The sequence below is a fragment of the Thamnophis sirtalis genome, unplaced genomic scaffold, assembly GCF_051295495.1.
Source record: "Thamnophis sirtalis isolate CommonGarterSnake01/CBP01778 unplaced genomic scaffold, rThaSir2_p1.2 scaffold_13, whole genome shotgun sequence".
NCBI classification, from domain to species: Eukaryota; Metazoa; Chordata; class Lepidosauria; order Squamata; family Natricidae; genus Thamnophis; species Thamnophis sirtalis.
The window spans coordinates 44,112,488-44,125,570 of NW_028261393.1; the positions used below are offsets into that span (position 1 = coordinate 44,112,488).

General features: G+C 41.9%; 1 long non-coding RNA gene across 1 annotated transcript in view; it reads right to left on the minus strand.

Moving 5' to 3' along the window:
- Positions 1–9,367: 9,367 nt before the first annotated feature.
- Positions 9,368–13,083, minus strand: part of LOC148043163 (uncharacterized) — an 88,230-nt gene continuing 84,514 nt past the window's right edge. The window contains exon 3 of the long non-coding RNA XR_015698339.1: positions 9,368–10,322. This is a non-coding gene — a long non-coding RNA (uncharacterized LOC148043163). The remainder of the gene's footprint in view (positions 10,323–13,083) is intronic.

A 13,083-nucleotide genomic window follows, 5' to 3' on the forward strand; every position in this document is an offset into this window, starting at 1 on the left:
CTGTTTTACTCACTGGGGCTGCAGTCGAAGTTAAGTTTTAGAGCCATTTTCAAACGCACTGCGCGCATGCAAAGCATGTGCTCAGCGAACCAGTTGTTACAGCAGTTGAATCCCACCACTGTATATTTATTCTTTTAATGCATTGTTGCGTAACTTTAGTGGGTGTTGATTTCAAAATCTAGAACGCAATGTTTCAGGATGGAAGGTTGATTCTTTTTTTTATCATAGCTAAGATGTCGACTCATAAACCATCATAACTAACAGGATGGCTCATAAACTCATACACTTTAATTACAACAAGAGTAATGTTTGCTGCCTTGAGTTCTTTGTAAAAATAATAAAAGCAGAATACAAATAAATACATCTGAATAATTCTCCTCAACCTTAGAGATGCTTTAAAATAGAAAATCAAAGCCAGAGGTATGAAAAATAGATTTCCCACACATTTCGGTTTGGGCTTTATCAAAATGCATATCATAGAATATACAATAAAATTAAGTGCAACAGTGATCATATCTTATACGCCTCCTGATCAGGGCATTAAATATTTACCTCTAATTATAAGCTGATGAAAGAGTCAAATAAAGACTAGTTTGCATTATTAATGACGGAAGAAATGCAAGAGGCAAGAAATGCAGATCTCTCCGGCTTTCAAAATTGGGGAACGCATATCTTGAGATTCACTCGAGGACGTGTCTATGATTTGTTTTATTATTTTAGAAGTGGAGTTAAAATGATATAACTTAGTTAATTAACAGAGGTTCGGCTTCTGAATTAGTTGTAAGAACAGGGTTAGGGATAGTGGGAGGGGGAAGGACTCTCCGCAGCTGAAATGAAGTTGAGACTACAAAGAGTCCATTTTCGGCTTCGGAGTCTCAGGGGGAAAATCAAAGACTTTCTTTCTTTCAGCAGTTTAGGGGAGAATGATATTTTGAGATGTTGACAGCTGCCAAACTGCAAAAACAGTGAAGAAGTACCAAAATGAAATCTTTTTATCTTGGGCGGATTTCTTTCATTATTTAAGCTTGGCTTTCATTCAACAACAGAGAACTGCTGATTTCTGCCCTGTGAAGAGGGTTTCTTTTTCTTTTTTTAAAGATGCTCATTCTGAAGTGCAACTACTTTTAGTGAATATTGCCAGACTTCCAAAGTTGGGAGAGGAGGAGGAAAAGGAAGAGGAAGAGGAAGAGGAAGAGAAGAAGAAGAAGAAGAAGAAGAAGAAGAAGAAGAAGAAGAAGAAGAAGAAGAAGAAGAAGAAGAAGAAGAAGAGCAGGAGGAGGAGGGAGAGAAGGAAGAGAAGGAAAAGGAAAAGAAGAAGAGGAGGAGGAGGAGGAAGAGGAGGAGGAGGAAGAAATGCAGGAGAAGGAAGAGGGAGGGAAGAAGGAGAGAGGAGGAGGAGGAAGGAGGACAAGGAGGAGGACGAGGAGAAGGAAGAGGAAAAAGAACAGACAGCAGAAGGAAGAGGAGGAAGAATCACAAAACAAAGTAGCATTAGCTGAGGTTTAGCCCTACAGCTGAATAAGATGGTTGAGAAAATTGTTAAGGATATCATTTCTGATCCCTCACACATGTAATCGGAAGCTCACCAAATCTAAAACTGAACATTTGCTGCCTCATGACTTTATTGCTTGCATAGAATTAACTTGATCCGGAGAAGTGTTACAACATGAAATAAAGTCCTAACCTTGTTCTTTCCTGTACAAGCTGATCTTCTGACTCTCTTAAGATCCCGCTGCACCTTCTCACTCTTCCTTTACGCATAGAGTAGAGCAGAGCTGATCCGAAGGGGATTACAGAACCAAAGGAGGCAAATGGGGCGTTGATGAGGGATCGTCCTAAGGACAGAAAGTTTTTGACTTGCGAAAGATTTTCTTTGAAATGTCAGTTCGCCATGTTGGGATGTCTTTTCTGGTGCCGTCATTCTGTTTACAGATATTCCTCGACTTATGACTACTATTTCCATTCCTAAGCAAGGTTAAGTGAACCAGTGGTGGGATTCAAAATTTTTATTACAGGTTCTGTGAGTGTGGCATGGCTTGGTGGGTGTGGTTCGGTGGGTGTGGCAGGGGAAGGATACTGCAAAATCTCCCATTTCCACTCCAGGGCAAGGATACTATAAAATCCCCATTTCCTCCCCACTCCACCAATCTGCTTTCCAGCTCCATTCTCCTGTGCAAGGCAACAGAAGATGACTCAGCCAATCAGCTGGGGCTCAAGAAACAGCGAATAGATATGGATGGAGCCAGCCAAGAGGTGGTATTTGCTGGTTCTCCAAACTACTCAAAATTTCTGCTACCGTACCGGTTCGCCAGAACCAGTCAGAACTGGCTAAATACCACCTCTGAAATGAACCGTGCCTAGTTTTATGACTTAGTTTGCCATGAATAATTGCAGTTGTTACGTGATGCGAGCAGTTGTTCAATAAACCTGGGTTCCCACATTGACTTTGTTGCCAAAGGCCAATTGCCAACTGGGAAGATCGAAAATGGTGATCACATGCCAGTTGCTAAGCCCCTGAATTTTGATCATGTGACCATGGGGATTCTTTTTGCCTGCATGTAGATTACTAGAGGTAGTCCTTGATTTGCAACCATCAGCTTAGTGTCTGAAGTCACAGTGGCACTGAAACAATTGACTTATGACCGTTTTTCACACTTTAAGACCATAGCAACATTCCCATGGACATGTGATCAAAATTCAGGCACTTGGCAATGGACTCATATTTATGACAATTGTTGGAGTTGGATCCCAGGTTCACGTGATTCCCCTTTTACGACCTTCTGACAAATAAAGTCGATGGGGAAACCAGATTCACTTAATAACAGTGTCACTAACTTGTAACTGCAATGATTCACTTAACTGTAGCAGGGGAGGTCCTATAATGCAGCTAAACTCACTGTCTTGCTTGGCAACAGAAAATTTGGACTCAGTTGTGGTCGTAAGTCAAGGACTACCTGTTAAATACTTTCATCCTGTTCATCCGATTTAGAACTACAATACCCATGATGTGGGTCCACCCCAAGGGACCCAGCGAGTCAAAATCATTGGCAGGTTCTAGCTCAGGGATGAGCAACCTCTGGCTCTTTCATCCCTCTGCTGTGGCTCCCTGTCGCAGGTCAGCTCCACAATTGATAGGGCTTTCGGTTGGGACAGATAGAAGAAAAAGGACGCTGCACTAGGAGGAGATTGTATGGTGGGGGAACCGGACTTCCACTCGGTTCCAGAATTGAATGGGGGGCTTCCAGTTAGGACCTTTGTGGGTCTTTGAGTGTTTAAGGTTGACGACCCCTGTCCTAGCTCATAGAAAGCATGGTCAAAAACCACAACGCCACAACCTCCTTCATTCAAAATCAGGACATTAATAGCATTTATGTGGATTCTGGCTGCTTGAGATCAAGGAAACGGAACTGGAAAAACAGAATGGAATTTCTCCATTGGGCTTTGCACAGATGCTCGGCTTTATGTATTTATTTTTGTAATTGCTCTCTCCCTGGCTATTTCTTCCCCTTCTTCCTGTTTTCTAAGCGTATTCATGATCCTGTCAGCTATTTGGTATTTTATGTGGCTCTCCTTCCCATTGCATTTTCTCCCTGGGCTTGGTTCCACCCCCCCTCCCTGCCATTCAAAGACCAAATGCTTCCCTAAACTCCCCCCACCTCCCCACCCCCTGGGCCACCCCCTCTGCCTGCTTCTGTTAACACTTGGGGAGTCAAGCGAGCACCTAATGTGTTTTCTGAAAAAATAACGATTAAGCAAAACCAGGGTGTTTGCCTTTGAATGACAGCCAAGTATTTTTGTTTCATTAATACGTAATTTGCAATTAATTTACCAAGCCACTTTCTGAAAGAACATGACTGTGTCCTCGGCCCTTTTAAGTTAAATGGAAGGTTAGGGGGATTATTTGTCACCCAAAAACTTAATCAAACCTAAGGAGACTCCAGATGAATCCCAGATTACTTCAACATCTTGGTTTTATGGCCTCCCAGTGGAAATGCACCTATTCCAGGGAAGCTCACAAGAAAAACACAAGGAGGGTGGCATAGCATAGCATAGCATAGCATAGCATAGCATAGCATAGCATAGCATAGCATAGCATAGCATAGCAAAGCATAGCATAGCATAGCATAGCATACAGTACAATACAATACAATACAATACAATACAATACAATACAATACAATACAATACAATACAATACAATACAATACAAAGCAGAATAGAATAACAGAGTTGGAAGGGACATTGGAGGTCTTCTAATCCAACCCCCTGCCTAGGCAGGAAACCCTACACCACTTCAGACAAATGGCTATCCAACATCTTCTTAAAAACATCCAGTGTTGGAGCATTCACAACTTCTGGAGGCAAGTTGTTCCAATGCTTAATTGTTCTAACTGTCAGGAAATTTCCCTTTAGGTCTAGATTGCTTCTTTCCTTGATTAGTTTCCACCTATTGCTTCTTGTCCTGCCCTCAGGTGCTTTGGAGAATAGTTTGACTCCCTCTTCTTTGGTGCAGCCCCTGAGATATTGAAACACTCTCCCTTAGACATTCTTTTCTTTAAACTAGACATACCCAGTTCCAGCAATTGTTCTTTATATGTTTTAGCCTCCAGTCCCCTAATCCTCTTTGTTGCTTTTCCCTGCACTCTTTCTAGAGTGCACATCTTTTTTACAACATGGCAACCAAAACTGGATGGAGTATTCCAAGTGTGGCCTTACCAAGGCATTATAAAGTGGTAGTAACACTTCACATGATCTCGATTCTATCCCTCTGTTTATGTAGCCTAGAACTGGGCCATTCAGAAAAGGGACAGAACTTGGGGATGGGTGGGGTATCGCCATCTGCAAGGTGAGGATACTACATTGTAATCAGCCCCCCACTTTTTTGAGACCTATCTTCAACACCTGTACAAAAGAGGTGGGGCTTGGAGAACAATGTGGTCCCCTCCCTTCTTCCACCCCTTTTGACAACCCCAAAACCTCTGCCTGACAATTATGGCAGGTTTTGAACATTCTAAGCAGAATCAGATTTTGTTAAGACTTGAAGAAGAAAGGGAGGGAGGGAGGAAAGTTAAAGAAAGGGAGATGAAGGAAGGAAGGAAGGAAGGAAGGAAGGAAGAAAGAAAGATGAGGAAAGGAAGGAAGGATAAAGAAGGTGATAAGGAAGGAAGGAAGGAAGGAAGGAAGGAAGGAAGGAAGGAAGGAAGGTTAAAGAAATGGAGATGAGGGAGGGAAGCAAGGAAAGAAGGAAGGATAAAGAGAGATGAGGGAGGGAAGGATGAAAAAAGGAAAATGAGAGATGGAAGTTTAAAGAAAGGGAGAGGGAAGGAAGGAAAGGAGAAAGGAAGGGGGAGGGAGATGAAGAAAGGAAGGAAGAATAAAGAAAGGATGATAAGGAAGGAAGGAAGGAAGGAAGGAAGGAAGGAAGAAAGAAAGATGAGGAAAGGAAGGAAGGATAAAGAAGGTGATAAGGAAGGAAGGAAGGAAGGAAGGAAGGAAGGAAGGTTAAAGAAATGGAGATGAGGGAGGGAAGCAAGGAAAGAAGGAAGGATAAAGAGAGATGAGGGAGGGAAGGATGAAAAAAGGAAAATGAGAGATGGAAGTTTAAAGAAAGGGAGAGGGAAGGAAGGAAAGGAGAAAGGAAGGGGGAGGGAGATGAAGAAAGGAAGGAAGAATAAAGAAAGGATGATAAGGAAGGAAGGAAGGAAGGAAGGAAGGAAGGAAGGAAGGAAGGAAGGAAGGAAGGAAGGAAGGAAAGTTACTTCTTTCTTACAACCAAGAAAACTCCATATTTCTGAATGCACCAGATTTGAGGAAGTCTGATTTAATTTATTTAGATAATTGGAAGAGGATATTAATATAACATTATCCACACTAGAAGCCATTTATTGTGCATCAATCTCTCATGAATTAGTGGCAGTGAATTTTTGTGCAAAGAAATTCCTTTTATTGGCACCAAGAACATCTGAAGGAAAAGTGAAAAAAGAAGTCAAGATGGTGGCTGTGACCATACAATTCGGGCCCCATCCTTTTTTTTTAATGCAAAGCAAGAAATAGAAGACTCTGAGTCATGTACACTAGTTATGGGCGCCATCTTGATTTTTTTAAAAGATTGCACGACACTGATTGGTTGAAAATCTCCTTGCATTTCACTGGATTGTAATATCAAGAGATCTGACTCTTTAGCAAAATCCCCTGTCACTTTTGTATTTGTCACATGATAATGTTGAATTAATTGGGAAAAGAGTATATTTTTAAGGCTGAAACCATAAACCTAGCTTCTTTGAAGTGAATTTTATTCAGTACAACAGGTCCAACTGCTAAGAAAAATTTAGCATAGATGGGGCTTAATTGGCAATGGGATTGAATGGACAGTGCTGATATTATTTAGCCGAGATAGATAGATAGATAGATAGATAGATAGATAGATAGATAGATAGATAGATAGATAGATAGATAGATAGATAGATAGGGATAGGGATAGGGATAGGGATAGGGATAGGGATAGGGATAGGGATAGGGATAGGGATAGGGATAGGGATAGGGATAGGGATAGGGATAGGGATAGGGATAGGGATAGGGATAGGGATAGGGATAGGGATAGGGATAGGGATAGGGATAGGGATAGGGATAGGGATAGGGATAGGGATAGGGATAGGGATAGGGATAGGGATAGGGATAGGGATAGGGAGAGAGAGAGAGATACATACATACATACATACATACATCATACATACATACATACATACATACATACATACATACATACATACAATGTCAACTAACTGGGCTAATCATCTATTTAACAATGATGAGCTCCTTAATTCTAATTAGTTTTATTGGCAACTAGAGATGCTCAGCTGACCAGCATTGGCAGTTTAACAACCAATGAACATTGGTAATGAATTGAGAGACGATTGCTATCATGGCCAATTCGGTGCTAATAACTTGATTATGTTTAATCAGCCTTTGAAATCTGATAGTGCTGATTGGTTTCTTGGGACACTCTTCCAGATACATTTTGCACTCACATTTTGCGAACCAGTGGCGAAGGTAAGTTGATTTCACTCCTGGTTTGTGTGCCTGTATGCTGCCCTCAGAATTGTGTTGTTTTGGGGGGAGGGAGGTCTGTCACAACTTTGAGCAGTTGCTAAGTGATTGATTGTTAAATACAGAACTACCTGTATCTAATTCTTTACTTTGGGCATATGATAATTTCAAAGCATCCGTTTTAATTATTCTTGAGATTCATTTAAACCATTTCCACGCTTTATGTAAATGAATAAAACAGGATGTGGTATTTATTACTCAGCCACCAAATTCACTTGATGATCCTGGTTGTGGTAAAATTGGGTTGCAACTCACTGACTACATATAGGCACACAGATTTATTTTTATAGCCCTCCCTCCTCCCACAAAACCCCCATGGCACTAAAATCTCAATAGCAAAATGCTGATTCACATCCATGTGATCTTGTGGTTTGTGTTGTCTCTTTTCAAACAAAATGAAGACTCATTTGCAAGGGTGACTGGATTGACTCAGACGTGGCTTAAATCATTAACTGGTGATGGACTATTTGGATGATAAATGGAGGATTCAAACGAAGCTGTGACTTTTTTTGAATAATTCAAAACAAAACTGAATTCAGAAGCATCAAACCAATGATTCAATTTAATTTCCCAGTCCAATTCAGTACAACAATCTGATTTGGAGTTTCAATTGGATTGCTTCTGAAATCAAATATCCAGATTGAATTTTGCAGAAAATTTCTATGAAATATAGATGAACACCTCATTATGGAAGGAAGGAAGGAAGGAAGGAAGGAAGGAAGGAAGGAAGGAAGGAAGGAAGGAAGGAAGGAAGGAACAGAGAGACAGAAAGAAATCAGAAAGGAAGGAAACAAAGGAAGGAAAGAAGGAAGGAAATGAAGGAAAGAAGGAAGGAACAGAGCGACAGACAGAAAGAAATCAGAAAGATAGGAAGGAAAGAAGGAAGGAAATGAAGGAAGGAAAGAAGGAAGGAAGGAAGGAACAGAGAGACAGAAAGAAAGAAATCGGAAAGGAAGGAAACAAAGGAAGGAAGGAAGGAAGGAAGGAAGGAAGGAAGGAAGGAAGGAAGGAAGGAAGGAAGGAAGGAAGAAGAAGGAAGGAAGGAACAGAGACAGAGAAAGAAATCAGAAAGATAGGAAGGAAACAAAGGAAGAAAAGAAGGAAGGAAATGAAGGAAGGAAAGAAGGAAGGAAAGAAGGAAGGAAAGAAGGAAGGAAGGAAGGAAGGAAAAAAAATCTCAGCATTGAACTCTCATGTATCACCATGTTGCTACTTGGGTTTGAAAAGTGGTACATGATTGTTTTAATGTTAACTAAAGTAAATTCTTGAGCAAATAGTCAGTTCCACAAAGTGCACTGCAGACCTTAGTGTAAGATAGTTCCAGTGGTGGGTTGCTGCCGGTATTACTGCCGGTTTGCTTCACTCTGGACAGACAGTAAAGTTATGACATCAAGTTTCCTTGACTGTCATTTTGGGAGATTTCCCCGCTACTAAACTTTGAGCGTTACCAAGTATACATTCTGGATCCCACTGAAGAAAAGTGTAATCATTTTCACAATCACATCTCTACAATCTGCAGAATGACTTCACACTGGTTCCTCCTCCATCACCACCTCTTCTTCTTCTCCTTCTCCATCTCCTACCCCCTCCTTCCTCCTCCTCCTTCCTGCCTTCTCCTTCTTCCCTCCCTCTTCCTCTTCCTTCTCCTGCATTTCTTCCTCCCTCCTCTTCCTTCTCCTCCTCTCCTCCTCCTCCTCCTCCCACTTCTCCTTCTCCTCCCCCCTCTGTTTTAATTTTCCGAGGAACACATGGACCTTCAAGGATTCTTAGACAAAAGCTGAGTAGCTCAGAAACAGGTCAGGAGCAATTCAGAGGTTTGTTTTTGATTGTCACAGGAGGAGGTCTCTCTTTAAAGTTGCCAGCTTCTCCTTTGTTAGGAGAAAAAAAAATCATTCTGGACAGCTATCCTGCCTGATATTCATGTTGTTCTAACTAAAAGCAATGAGTGCAAATGATGTCCACAAGCTTTAGGCAACTTTTTTCCTCTCTCTTGCACATAAACAATCTGTGTGTGTTTGTGTGTGTGTGTCCCCTCTCTCTCTTCTCATTCTTCTCTCTCTGTGTACCTCCTCTCTTTCTCTCTCTCCCTCTCCTTCTCTCTCTCTCTCTCTTACACACACACACACACACACACATACACACACACAGAGAGAGGGAGAGATGTAGACACACATATTGTACTGTTGGAAGAAATATCCATTCCAAGCCAGGAGAATGACACTGGAAACATGGAGGCTGATTGGAAAGAGAGTTTAATGATGAACAGACCCCTCCCAAGCATGTGTGATTCAGGGCAGCTGACCACTTGGAGTTGAGAGTGAGGGTTTTTTATTGGTTTGGTTTATTAGATTTTTATACCTTCTCTTGGGCTTTGCATTTGAGCTTCCTGTTTCTGCGCAAGAACATATATTCTATTGGCTGTTGTTGGGGTCATAGCTGGTTCTATAGGTTGTCTGAGCTAAGTTCGGCTGACATTTGAAGGGTGATACAATGTCCTTAGGAGATTGCAATGCAGTGGGCTCTGTGTCTTCTCCTATTATGTAATCCCATCACCCTGGAGCTGAAAGTCTTTTGTTTTGTAGATAGGATGGTCCAGTCTTTCTTAAGGGGCACAAAATATCTGCTGGGGCTAGGGAGCTGTGGCTCTGAGTTTTTGTCTCCCTTAAGATTTTGTTTTTATTTCTCTTTTAGGGGAAATATTTTATCCTGCCTTTTAAAAAATATTTCATTCTTGCAGGAAGGTGTTGATTTCCCACAGTATAAAGACACACACGTACATACAGAACTGAGCTCAGTGGAAGAAAAATCATTAAAACTTGAAGGTTCAGTGGGCTCCAGACAACTCTCTGGCACAGGAGCTCTCCCATCTCCGTGCCACGAGCATTGGTACACCAAAGAGTCATAAACCCAGTGAAGTGAGATAATGGAAGGGTAGCTTTTCAAAACAGGCATGCAAATAATAAATATCAGCATGACATGAACTTTGCAGCATGGCGATGTTGTGGGATTGGATGCTGTGCAATGTCTTTCTCTTCCTTCATGTTTTCTCCTATCAGTCTCAGTCCATATTTCACTTTCATCCAAGCTCTTGACCGTCCATTGAATGCATCAGGGGATCGGTAATCTTCAAGCCAGGTAAATCCAAAATCCCCTTCTTTGTTGAAGTTGAATAGGTTGGGGATCTTGTCCATGCCTTGAACTTTACAATCTGAAAACTATGGAGAGGGGGGGGGGGAGAGAGGGATTTAAAAAGTAGTTAATAAACACATTTTTTGCTTATTATTGTAAGCAGTGTGCATTTACTTTATTATCCTCAAACATTTTTTTTTTACCATTCTACTATAGGGGGATTTTCTCAGAAAGTCTCTGCACTGTTTCAAAATCAATTCTATATTTATCTGAGTGTATGGCATTTGCTATGTTGTTAGGATGAGAGCCTTCTTAAGTATGTAAATTATAATGAAATTATCTTTGTTTACATTACTATAGCTCTGCCAAGATTGATAGCAGGTCATTTCCCACTCTGGGGTTTTTTGCTTAAACCCAGCTAATTCCTAGTATTTCATAAGGTCTTTTCAGGACTGGAGGAATGGTGGCTTGGCAGCTTTGCAGCTCCCCTTAATAGTAATCCTTGGGCAATCTTTTATTTATGACCAAATGCTTACAACCTGGAAAGAGGGGGGGAGAGGGAGAGAGAGGGAGAGAGGGAGAGAGGAAGAGAGGGAGAGAGGGAGAAGGAGAGAGAGGGAGAGAGAGGGAGGGAGGGGGAGGGAGAGAGAGGGGGGATGGGGGGAAAGCATTTTCTCTTTTGTGTAGTTTACTTTTTAGCTACTCCAGGATTAAAAGTAAGCTATGCTTCTCCATATGCCATTCTTTGTATTCTTCTATTGATTTGCTAAAAGGACATTGATTGTCTTCACTTCTGCCAAACTTGATATTCTGAAAGCATGCAAGATCCAATCGTCGGTCAAATCCCTTTTGAGAGATTTGGGAATAGAAATAATGATCCTGAGGAAGGGGCTAGGCCTATGTATGATCTCATGGGGTGGGATTTGATCCTAATAATTAAATCAATAATTTGCCATGACAAATGGGTAACAGATTTGTTGAATGTGCACTGAACTCATAGTTCTGCCAAAGTTCTTGGAGGAGAATTTGATGGGATCATAATGTTCTAGCTAGCAATATCGACTTCAGTTTTAAAGTGGGTTCCTTCGACATTTTGGTGACATGGTGTATTGAAACTTACCAAGTTTTTGAAACTCTTGTAAATTGAAGATTACCTGTCATACAATCTTGGATTTCTGAATGTTGTAGACCTAATATACCTGAAAACCAGAGACGGTATTCTACCGGTTCGCCCTGGTTTGGGTGAACTGGTAGCAACAGCAGTGGGAGACTCCACTCACCTGCCCAGATGTCATCATGGATGCACTGCGCATGTGCAGAAGTTTCTGCATATGCGCAGAAGATTATGTGCATGTGCAGAAGGGCCCCACATGCGCAGTCCTGGTTTCAAATCGGTAGCAAAGATAAGAGGAAACCATTACTGCTGAAAACTAATATAACACATCTGGGGGTCATTTGGTAAACACTTATACGGTGCCCTGTGTGGAAAAACTTGTTCAACATCTTTGTTTCAGCTGAAAATAGTGTGAATGTTTAGTACATTATGCTGACTTAACCAAATTGGGGGCTATCCTGGCTGAACAAATCATAATTTAGCATGAGAACAAGTGAAGCCAGTATAATGTGCCACATATATTCCTGGCCCTCTGAAGATACAGTGTAATAGCTTACTCATGTCTTCAGTTTCTACGTATTTTTCCATACAGAAGAACTGATAAAATACCACAGGGACAATGTCTTCTCACCCCCAAGACAAGATCCACAGATCTTGTGGTTCTATTTCCTCAGACCTTGTGGCTCTGTTTCCTCAGATCTTGTGGCTCTGTTTCCTCAGATCTTGTGGTTCTGTTTCCTCAGACCTTGTGGCTCTGTTTCCTCATATCTTGTGGCTCTGTTTCCTCAGATCTTGTGGCTCTGTTTCCTCAGACCTTGTGGCTCTGTTTCCTCGGATCTTGTGGCTCTGTTTCCTCAGACCTTGTGGCTCTGTTTCCTCGGACCTTGTGGCTCTGTTTCCTCGGACCTTGTGACTCTGTTTCCTCGGACCTTGTGGCTCTGTTTCCTCGGATCTTGTGGCTCTGTTTCCTCGGATCTTGTGGCTCTGTTTCCTCGGATCTTGTGGCTCTGTTTCCTCAGATCTTGTGGCTCTGTTTCCTCGGATCTTGTGGCTCTGTTTCCTCGGAACTTGTGGCTCTGTTTCCTCAGATCTTGTGGCTCTGTTTCCTCAGATCTTGTGGCTCTATTTCCACAGACCTTGTGGCTCTGTTTCCTCAGATCTTGTGGCTCTGTTTCCACAGACCTTGTGGCTCTGTTTCCTCAGATCTTGTGGCTCTGTTTCCTCAGATCTTGCGGCTCTGTTTCCTCAGATCTTGCGGCTCTGTTTCCACATATCTTGTGGCTCTGTTTCCTCAGATCTTGTGGCTCTGTTTCCTCAGATCTTGTCACTCTATTTCCTCAGATCTTGTGGCTCTGTTTCCACAGATCTTGTGGCTCTGTTTCCTCAGATCTTGTGGCTCTGTTTCCTCAGATCTTGCGGCTCTGTTTCCTCAGATCTTGTGGCTCTGTTTCCACAGATCTTGTGGCTCTGTTTCCTCAGATCTTGTCACTCTATTTCATCAGATCTTGCGGCTCTGTTTCCACAGATCTTGTGGCTCTGTTTCCTCAGATCTTGCGGCTCTGTTTCCTCAGATGAAGTGAAAAGCTAGCATTGAATTTACTAGCCTTGTTTAGAGCTTATCTTAGATAGTTTGGGATTTAATAAAAGATAACTGAACCGAACCGGCCATAACATTAGTTATGTGTTCTTCCGAACCCGGTCAAACCCGAGCAGCCCACCCCACTCCCAGACCC